Source organism: Gossypium hirsutum, chromosome D02 (assembly GCF_007990345.1).
Source record: "Gossypium hirsutum isolate 1008001.06 chromosome D02, Gossypium_hirsutum_v2.1, whole genome shotgun sequence".
Lineage (NCBI taxonomy): Eukaryota > Viridiplantae > Streptophyta > Magnoliopsida > Malvales > Malvaceae > Gossypium > Gossypium hirsutum.
Genome location: NC_053438.1, coordinates 41994382 through 42005308, shown reverse-complemented (window position 1 = coordinate 42005308; position 10927 = coordinate 41994382). Strand labels below are relative to the sequence as shown.

General features: G+C 35.0%; 2 non-coding genes across 2 annotated transcripts; both read left to right on the top strand.

Moving 5' to 3' along the window:
- Nucleotides 1–526: 526 nt before the first annotated feature.
- LOC121214940 (small nucleolar RNA R71) lies at nt 527–632 on the top strand. Its single transcript, XR_005910677.1, has one exon. It is a non-coding gene; the product is annotated as a small nucleolar RNA R71 (small nucleolar RNA).
- A 9251-nt stretch (nt 633–9883) lies between these two features.
- On the top strand, nt 9884–9990 carry LOC121215123 (small nucleolar RNA R71). Its single transcript, XR_005910854.1, has one exon. It is a non-coding gene; the product is annotated as a small nucleolar RNA R71 (small nucleolar RNA).
- Nucleotides 9991–10927: the final 937 nt, after the last annotated feature.

Below are 10927 nucleotides of genomic sequence, written 5' to 3'. Positions count from 1 at the left end.
TGGGTTTATGTTGCATCTGATTATTGTTCGGTCCATTTCTCTGGTTACTTTAGGAAAAGTTTGGATGATTTCGCCATCAAGGATGTAGAAGTTGGACTGTGGTCCTTGTCTACTTCTATTTTTATTTGGTTCTGTACATAATAAACTGATTCGGGATTTAAAGGGAAATTCTCAAAAGAATGACCATCCCCACAGTATATGCAAGAAACAACATCATATTGACTTGGTATTGAGTTGTAAAATTATTTAAACCATTAGTGGTAAATTGTTTTAACATAGAGGAAATAGAAGATACCAGAACAGAGAGTGAAGTTAGTGCATCCACTTGATGCACGCCGGCTACTCGTTTTCTTAAACTGCTCGATCTATCGGCCATTGGTAATTTTTGTTTGCGATCCTTTCGGTGATCTCATAAGCCTCGTTGTAAGACTTAGATAAGATTGCACCGTTTGTAGAAACATCTGCCATTAATCTTGTGTGCGTGTTGATACCGATATAAAACATCTCCAACTGGATACAATGAGGAGTCCCATGATGATGACACTTATAAAGTAATTCCTTGAATCTTTCCCATGCTTTATATAAAGACTCATCATCTAATTGTTGGAAAATAGTTATCTCATTATGCAACTTTGTGTTTTTTGTCAGTGGAAAATAATTAACCAAGAACCTTTCTACTAATTCTTTCCAAGTAGATATTGAACTTCGTAGCAATGAATTCATCCATGCTCGTGCTCGATCTCACAACAAGTACAAAAACAATTTTAACCTCAGTGCGTCTTCAGCCACACCTGCTAACTTAAATGAATCACTCACCTCCATGAATAATTGAAGGTGTAAGTGTGGATATTACGTGTGCATACCACTGAACTGACCCACCCTTTATAGCATTTGAAACATCACTAGTTTCAATTTGAATTGGGTTGCCTTGATATCCGGCCTTCTAATTCCCGAATTTAACTCATTGAAGAGTGGCATAGCGTATTGTTTGATGGCATGATCCTTATCATCAGCAGTAAGGATTGGGTTGTGCACTTGTTCGACTCCATTACCTTTTCCATCATTTTGATTTCCAAGTTCCATCTCGGTTTGCCTTTGAGTAGATCTCTCACGTCTTCTTTGTCTAAAAGTCTGCTCGATTTCAAGGTCCATAGGTAATAGATCAATGATTCAATCTATGCTCTTAAAACACTTGAGAATATATCACAAAAATAAAGAATAAAAAACTAAATTAGTAGAGTTAAAAATTAAATAAAAACCAAACTGTAAAAATAATTTCACAAAGAATGATTAAAGCAACAGTTCCCGGTAATGGTGCCAAAAACTTGTAACGTGGTTTGTGTAAATGTACATAGTCGTTCAAGTAATAAGTAAGTAAAAATGAGTTATCGTCTTCACAGGGACTGTGTATGTTAATCGATTATTTCTAAAATTATAAATTCACAATTTGGTATAAAAACACAACAATTTGAATGATGATGTTTAGACTAAGTGAAATTAACTAGATGCAAAGAGTGATCCCTAATGCAATTTTAATCTAGATGAAATTTACCTAAATGTATGAATGAATGGATTTAGCAACAAAAACAATCATCATTAAATGGGATAGGATAATTATATTAATAAATTCAATAATCTAAATTAAGTATTGCACTTTTCAATTATGAACCTCAACTTAGTCAGGTTTAATGATCTAAATTAAGTACTGCACTTTTCAATTATGTGTCTACTAGTCGTCGTCTAGTTAGGATCGCTTAGCTAATCTGAATGCACTCAATCATGTATTAATGAAAAGGGTGGATTTTACAGGTGAAGGTAAGGGGTAGAGTTTGCTAAAAATAGAATTTGAATTCCTTCTTTTTCTATCACACATGGCCAACCACATTTCAATAAGAAGGGGATGACTTAGACTCTTCATTTTTAATTCAAACCAAGGCAATTAATAGCCATAGGGTGGACGGTTTCAAAATCAAAATTGTTGGGCTAATTTCTGATTATTTTCCAACTGTAAGTATCTTCAATTAAATACCCAAAGCTTGCTTTTGGGCAGCCATCTACTTGTGCTAAAATTGGGCTTTAATTCCCCCTTGTCGGACGGTTTCTCAGTTGAATAATTTAGCAGACATGTTCATCTTTTAGCGCATCTCTTACTGGGTCAAATTATCAACCTCATGACCTAAGTTGCATGGTCTTATCATCCACATAAATTGATTTGTGCATGTCCATGTTTCATTCACATCAATCACATCTTCAATGCTCCTCTTACATAGTGAAAAATTACATATTAATAAATTAACATGAAATAATATAAAATATGTACAAAAATCATGTAATTAGGAACAATTTCACTCACATACTTTATAAATTCATGCCCAATATTACTAATTAAGTAAAATTCACTTATTTTAATAACAATTACTCAAGATAAATATATTTATTAAGTTAAAAGGTAGTAAAAATATATAGAAAAACCCTAAATAATTTTGAGTTTACAGAGTGTAGTAAAAGCATTCTCTCTTTTGAAATTGTTGTATTGTGCGTAGACGGCATAAGTAGGCTCCTCCGAAAATGATACCATATTTTCCCAATAGGCTTCAACAAAACCCACTCAACAGTATAACACTCTTGACTGGTCTTGACTGGAAACAATCTATTGTGTTCTCTCGATACATAAATAATCCAATACCTGGGCTAAACCCTTAGTAATGATACTGTCAGCAAACAGTATCTGGATAAAAGGGGAATCCAGATAATAGATATAGGCATAAAATTCTCGAACAATTTTCCCTAAAACGTTTTCGGGGTGCAAACAGAAATTATTCCACTCATCCTTTTCTACTACGGAGGACACATATTCATCGTATCCCATGTATGGTTCATCTTTAAATAAGAACCCTTGCTCAAAACAGAAAGGGTGCTTAACGATGTTGTTATTGTATCTCGTGGATTTAAGACTTTAAAGAATGTCTTTGGCTGAGCAGCACCAGCCCTTGATGGTTTAGCAGTTTGACGCAAGCCATTAGAGAAGACTGGAAGAAATCTTGGGGAATGTAGTGGAATAAAAGATAAGAGAGATTAAAGAGAAAGAGTAATAAAAATGAAAATTTTAGGAGAAACTTAAAGAGACATAAGCACTTGAGAAAAGGAAAATAAGGGAGTTAGTGATGACAATTTAGCAAAAATTAAACGTGCTAGGGAAGCTGCGTGACGTGGACGAGAAAATAAAGGAATAAAGAAGATTTTTGGGGGAAAAATGTGAAGTGCCATAATCATTAAACAAAAAGTTTAACTTCTCTTCCATGGGCTTGACAAGTAACAAAATTAACCAGAACTATAAAAAAAATCTCTCCTCTTGGACTTATCTACCCAATCATCCTCACGTTATCCATTTACCTAATTTGTTGCAATGCTACGACAAACTCCTCTTAATATAGAAATTGTTCAGTTCACATTCTTTATTTTGTCTCTAGAAATCATAGAAAACTATTCAAAAATAAGAAAAAAAATGGAAAAAATATTAAATGAGTATTAAAAATAATATTAAAGTAAACTAAGTAAGGAAAAGAGAGATAAAAGAAATTGTTATCTCAAACATCTCAGAGGTTAATAGAGTGTTTGTCTCGATCCATATGGGCACCCTAGTATTACCTTAAGCGTTGCCTATTAACCTTAAATGTGACCCCTGTTTTCAAGTCTTTGATATTAACAGCTCTATGAGGATACACTTGAGCTACTTCAAAAGGACTTGACTAAAGAGATTTTAATTTACCAGGGAACAATTTGAGCCTAGAGTTGAATAACCATACCAGTTGTCCTAGTTCAAATTGTTATGGCATGATTCCTTTATTGTGCCAATACTTGGTCTTTTCCTTGTACAACTTAGCAACCCAATTCTAATAACCTTTTATGGCCAGCAGCGACCCAATCCATGTTCAGCTTCTTAATAGCCCAAAATGTTTTATGCTCAAGTTCAATAGGAAGGTGACGTGGCTTGCCATATACAAGCTTAAAAGGTTACATCCCCAATGGTGTTTTGTATGCAATATGATACGCTCACAAAGCTTTATCCAATCTGGTAGACTAATCCCTACGAGTAGGATTCACCACTTTTTCTAATTTTTTTTAATTTCTCTGTTAGAAATTTTAGCTTGTCCATTTGTTTGGGAGGTGATATGTTGTGGAAATCTTATATTTCACCCCATATAGATGCAAATCATTAGCTACCAACTTGCAGTCAAAATGACACCCCTCATCACTAATAATGGATCTATGTGTACCAAATCTTGTAAAAATGTTCTTATGTAAAAACTTCATTACTAACTTTGCATCATTAGTAAAAAGGGCAACAACCTCAACCCACTTAGAGACATAGTACATTGCTAACAGTATTTACAATTTGCCCACTGATGGTGAAAACCCATAAAGTCTATTCCCTATACATCAAACAACTCAATCTCAAGTATACTTTGCAATGGAATTTTGTGTCTTCTAGATAGATTTCCCATTCTATAACAATGATTGCATGACTGATAGAATTCATGAGCATCCTTGAACAGGCCAATAAAATCCTGTCTGAAGTACTTTAGCAGTTTTCATCCCTCCAAAATGTCCTCCGTGCAAAGCTGAATGAAACTACTACAGAATGATATGGATTTCTTCATTAGGGATACATTTCATAATTATTTGATCAACACAATATTTAAACAAGACAAGTTCATCCCAATAATAGTGCTTGGCATGATGACGAAATTTTTATCATCTTTAACTGTTGAGATTGGGTGGCACCACACCACTCATTAAATAGTTCACTATGTCAGCATACCAAGGTAATGCCGTGGCAACTAACAGTTGTTCGTATAGAAATTCTTCTTTGATAAACATGTCATGATCACCTTTACTTATAGATTCTAACCTCGACAAGTGATCAGCCCTTTTTCGATCTCTAATTTCCAAGTCAAACTTCTATAGGAAAAGTATCCACCTAATAAACCTTGGCTTAACATCTTTCTTGCTCATTAGATACTTAATAGTAGAATGATCTGTGTAGACTATGACCTTTATACCAACTAGATAAGAAAAAAATTTATCGAACGTGAACAGTACAACCAATAACTCTGATACACTCTCGTATTCATTTTGATGAATTGAGTCGCTTGAGTTCTCGATCATAAATTAAGAAGTATCAAATGAAGTTCTAGGTAATGTTGAAAACAAAAGTGGTTGGTTTTAGGAAAGGGGTTGTGTTTGGTTGGTAGAAAAATGTACGAGTTAAGTATGGGCTTAAGGCTGAAGAATGAACCAAAATTAAAGGGAATATTGACTCAATTCGTATGTTAGCTCTTAAGGTGGAAATGGAGATGATAACTTGAACTTTGACCCACTATCTATAATGAGATAGGAACCAACCGGTATAAGGGTGAACGCCACACTTTGAAGAAGTGATAAGTTCAAAGAGAAACAAATTGTTGCCACGAGAGGTACTTGATAAGTCAATTTGAGTCAAGAAAGAACAAAGAGAGTTGAACACTCACAATAGTTATAAAATTCATCAAAAGTTTAAGTAACCTTCAAATTTCCATTTATAAGCTATATATATAAGTACTACGAATGACCACTTAAATTTGGCATCTATGTGTTCACACAACAATTAAAATGTTCACACTTTAAACATTAAAACTGATTCTTAAATTTGGAAAATTCATGCACTAGCCGAATGGTCACTTTCATCCCCCTTGGTGTCTGCATGCATGCTTAGCCATGAAGAATTCTTTAAGTTCCATAAATGATCAACATTTAGTTACCCGTCAATCCCCCCAGCTGAATGATAGATGCACGAGAAATGCATCTCCTTTAATTGAAGCTTTAATGCATTTTGAACACATGAATGGGCAGTATGCATTTTGTTGGTTCATCCCCTAATTTCAATGCATGTATGTGCTGGTACATTGGCTGAATTAATGAGGCTTGACTCCCTTAAATATTGTACATGAATTCTCCCATGCATGAAGTAATTGATCAACCACATACTCCTCTTTTTGCCACTTTCCATGCATCTCCATTGAGTGTCAAGATTCCTTCCACCTTAAGTAATGCATGAGACATGTATTTGAGTACCATACGATCGGTCACAATGAACCCACATTGAAGGCTGATTCTTGGTACACCAATCGGTTATACATGTAAACATGAATTGATGCTTCTTTAAAAATGGAATGTGCATGTAACTCATTATTATTGTTGGTGTCGTATGAAGAGTCTTCAAGTGTGAACAGCAAAAATTGAATGGTCCCTTGGGTGTGAACTTGGCAGCCAACCGATTGGTCAAGTGTGGACACACTTGATGCCATGGCTTTTCACGAATAGGTGCTTGGAAAATTGTATTCAGCACTTTCCACATACATGAACGTCCTAGTGCACGAAGCTCCTTAAATACAGTACATTAAACTTCAATTATGTATGCATTAGCTTGAATAGAAGTTTCCTAGCAGCAGCCAATGTGAACAACCTGGTACAACATTAAGATAACGTTTAAATGCAATATTATGACAAGAAATTAAACATGCTTTAATGTGTATGAACTTTGACAAACATTAATAATGTCAGAATTAAGACACATAATTAAAACACATATTAATGGTGTTCAAAATAAGACATAATCAAAGTCACATATTAATGATGTTCAAAATAAGACATAATTAAAGTCACATATTAATGATGTTCAAACTAAGACATAATTAAGACTCAAACTAAAAATAACTAAAATGGATAAACATCCTTATTTTCTAGCAACCAAATTAACAAACTAAAATTAACACTTCATTTTGCACTTGAGGCCCTCTTGCTTCGGCCAATTTTGATGTCGTCGAATTGCATCATAACATGATGTGGTCATGCTCACATCAAACTTCTACAATTGGTGCTGCTACAAGTTTTTTCTTCAACTGTTCAAAGGCTACCAAACAATTTTTATCTAAATTGAAAGGTCTATTTTGCTCCAACAAATTGCACAAGGGTTTAGATATCCTTGAAAAATCCTTTATGAACCTTTTATAAAAACCTGCATGACCTCAAAACCTTCTAATACCCTTGACACTGGTGGGAGGTGGCAATTTTTCTATCACTTCAATTTTTGCTCTGTCCATTTCAATTCTTTTATGCAATATCCTATGCCCTAGGACAATTCCTTCACGAACCATGAAGTGGCATTTTTCCCAATTTAAAGTAAGATTCATTTTTTTACAGCGACATAAAACCAATTCCAGATTTTTCAAACAATCCTCAAAATCATTCCCAAACACAAAAATGTTGTCCATGAAGACTTCAAGAAAATTATCCACCATGTCAGAGAATATAGCCATCATACAATTTTGAAAAGTTGTCGGGACATTACATAACCCAAACGACATCTATTAGAATGCAAACGTACCATATGGACATGTGAAAGTTGTCTTCTCTTGGTCATTGGGAGCTATGGCAATTTGATTATATCTTGAATAACCATACAAAAAATAGTAGAAAACTTCCCAACTAATCTATCGTAGGGAAAATGGTCCTTCCTAGTTGCCTTGCTAAGCTTGTGATAATCCATACAGACTCTCCAGCTCTTGACAGTGCGAGTTGGTATGAGCTCATTATTATCATTACTTACCACTGTGACACCTCCTTTCTTGGGTACACATTGTTCAAACTCCCCCATGACCTGTCTAAAATCGGGTAAATAATGCCAGCATCAAGGCACTTAATAATCTCTTTCTTGACAACTTCTTTCATACTTGAATTTGGTCATCGCTGTTGTTCAATGGAATTGCTAGGGCAATCCTCCAATAAAATTTTATGCATGTAGAATGTAGGGCTAATTCCCTTTATATCAACTAGGGTTCATCCCAATTCATTCTTAAATCGCCAAAGAACTTCTAACAACCTTGCCTCTTACTCAAGTGTCAGCTCCATAGAAATTACTATCGACAAGGTACTATTGTCTCCCAAGTAAGTATATTTCAAAAGCTACAGCAAAGGTTTTAACTCCAGTGTAGGGGGTTCCTCTATAGAAGGTTTAAGAGGATTGAAGGATCAGTTTGATAAATCCAAGGATTCAAACTTCTTCCTGGTCTATCAACTATCTGCTTGGCTTCCATAAATTCACTGAATTTCCAAAAACTTATTATATCACTCTGCTCAAGTGAGTTTTTGTCATTGTCAGAATTGTTGTGGAAAAATCTAGTGAACTCTATCATTGTTTCTATCAGCCCAATGGCATAAGATTCATCATTAGCATCAGCACATTTCAAAGCATGAAATACATTGAAGGTAACCTATTGATCATTTACCTTCATGGTCAGCTCACCTTTCTGCACATCAATTAACGTCCTACCAGTAGTAAGAAAAGATCTTCCAAGAATAATTGGCACATCTTGGTCAACTTCACATTCTAAAATAAGGAATTTTGTAGGAAAGATAAACTTATCTACTCTTACCAGCACATCTTCAATTTTACCTTCTGGATGTGCTCAGGATCGATGAACCAGTTGCAACGTAACTGTAGTAGGTCTTACTTTTCCAATTCCCAGTTTCATAAAAATAGACATAGGCATTAGATTTATACTTGCTCCTAGATCAAATAACCCCTTACCAACATAATGATTTCTAATTGAACATGGGATAGTGAAACTCCCTCGGTACTGTGCACCCTTCAGTGAGAGTGGAAGTATCAAATTCTCCCAATTTGCACTTTTTTTGACAATATATCTTTCATAAATTTCACGTAATTAGGTATTTGCTCCAACGTTTCGACCAATGGTATGTTGATGTGGAGTTTCACCAATACATCAAAAACTCATTTGAACAGAATATTCTGTTTAGAATTGTGAGATTGATGAGAAAAAGGTAGAGGTGGTTGTCCTTTAGGTTGCTGATATTGTTTTGCCCTGGCATTCTTGTGGACAACATGATCTGATTCTTCCACATCATTTTGTTGCTTACCTTTATTAGGTTCAGTATGTTTTTCAAATGACTCTAGGATCTTTACATGGTAGTTATTTGAGTTATCCTCTCCTGTCGTAGCATTTTGAGCAACGTCATCAAGCTGAGTTCTACTTCTAAGAGTGATCACCATGCATTGTTCCTTCCTTTGTGATCTCGAATTCTCGGTATCACGTAGCAATGCTCCTTGTGGTCTCGAATTCAAAGCATTCACTATTTACCCCACTTGATTCTCAAGAACTCAGAGAGATACAACCTGACTCTGAATTACGACATCATTCTTGGCCATATATTCCTTCAATAAGCCTTCAATAGATGATGATGATGATGAAATCGATGCCTAACCCTACTAGACATTTTGCCTCGGCATAGGATGATCATAACCAGGCGGTGCACTGTTGCCATTTTATTTTGCAGTATTGTTAAAATTCCCCACACCTTGATTATTCCAATTAAAGTTTGGATGTTGCTTCCACCCTATATTAAACTTGTTGGAATAAGAATTATTGTTCAAGTTGAAATTACCCATATAACACACGGATGTTGGGTTTGATGGGCATTCCTCAAACACATGGTCTTCACCATAATAAACACATGAAAGCTCGACTGGTTTCATCTCTTGATTTGTAGTAGGATTCTTCATTGTTTTGATCATATTATCAAAAAAGATATTTGGGCTATTAATGAAGTGATTGTATCTAGCTCCATGGTACCAACAGCTCTCTTACTCGTCCCAACTCTTATGGTAGGATATTGATAATTGTTATTGGCAGTCTTCTCTAGACTTTCATATCCTTCATTATAAGATTTATCCAGCAAAGTATCGTTGGCAAAAGCATCAACTACCATCCTCGTATGTGCATTCATCCCATTATAGAATATCTCCATCTGAGTCCAGTGCTGAAATCCGTGCTTTAGACATTTCTGAATTAAGTCTTTAAATTGTTCCCAAGCTTCATATAGTGCTTCATCCTCTGATTTCCGAAAAGATGTGATGTCATTTCTAAGCTTGACATTCATATTTGAGGGATTATAGCATAGCAAAAATCTCTGGCAAAGATCATTCCATAATGCCACTGTTCCTGAAGATAAAGCATTCAGCTACACTCTTGCACGATCTCTTAAAGGATATGGAAATAGTTTAAGCTGCAAAGCATCTCCAGGAGCACACTTTTGTCCAAACGAGTCACAAGCCTCTAGAAAAAGTCTTAAGTGCAGTCTTGGATCTTTAGTGGGTAATCCAATAAAATGTCATACTGTTTGTAACATCTGAAACATTACCAGTTTAAGCTCAAACTACTGAGCCTATATTTGTGGTCTGACTATTCCTGGATTCAGGTTATCCAAAATTGCCACAACATGCTCTCATATTGGTCTATCTCGGTCATCTATTACCCTACGAACATGAGGATTGGCGTTTTAACCATTCAAATTATCATTCAGATCTATCACCCTACTAAAAGGACGATTAATATCTTAACCATTCAAATTTTCATTGAGACCAGAATCATTCCCGTTTCTAGCAATTTTTCGTAGTTATTTTGATCTCTGGGTCAAAAGGATACTCTTTGTTAGCAGGAATGCCTCTTCTCATGCACTGATGGCAAACATGTAGAAATTAAATTAACCTAAGTTAAATAAAACTGATGGAATTAAGTAAAATAACAAAACTAAATTTCACGAAATTGTCGATCCCCGACAACAGCGCCAAAAACTTGTCGCATCTAAAATGGTATGCGAATTGTGCAAGTATACACATGGAATCAAGAAATAAAGTGATAAGTGAGATCGTCTCTACAAGGATCAGATTAGGTATAAAAGTGGTCAAATTATTATAACGAATTATGATTAATGTTATGGCAAAGCCAAGTTAAGTACGCAGTGGTAAATTAAAGTAGTAAGGATGTGTGTAGACTGTATATTGACTAATATCGAAAAATATTAATGC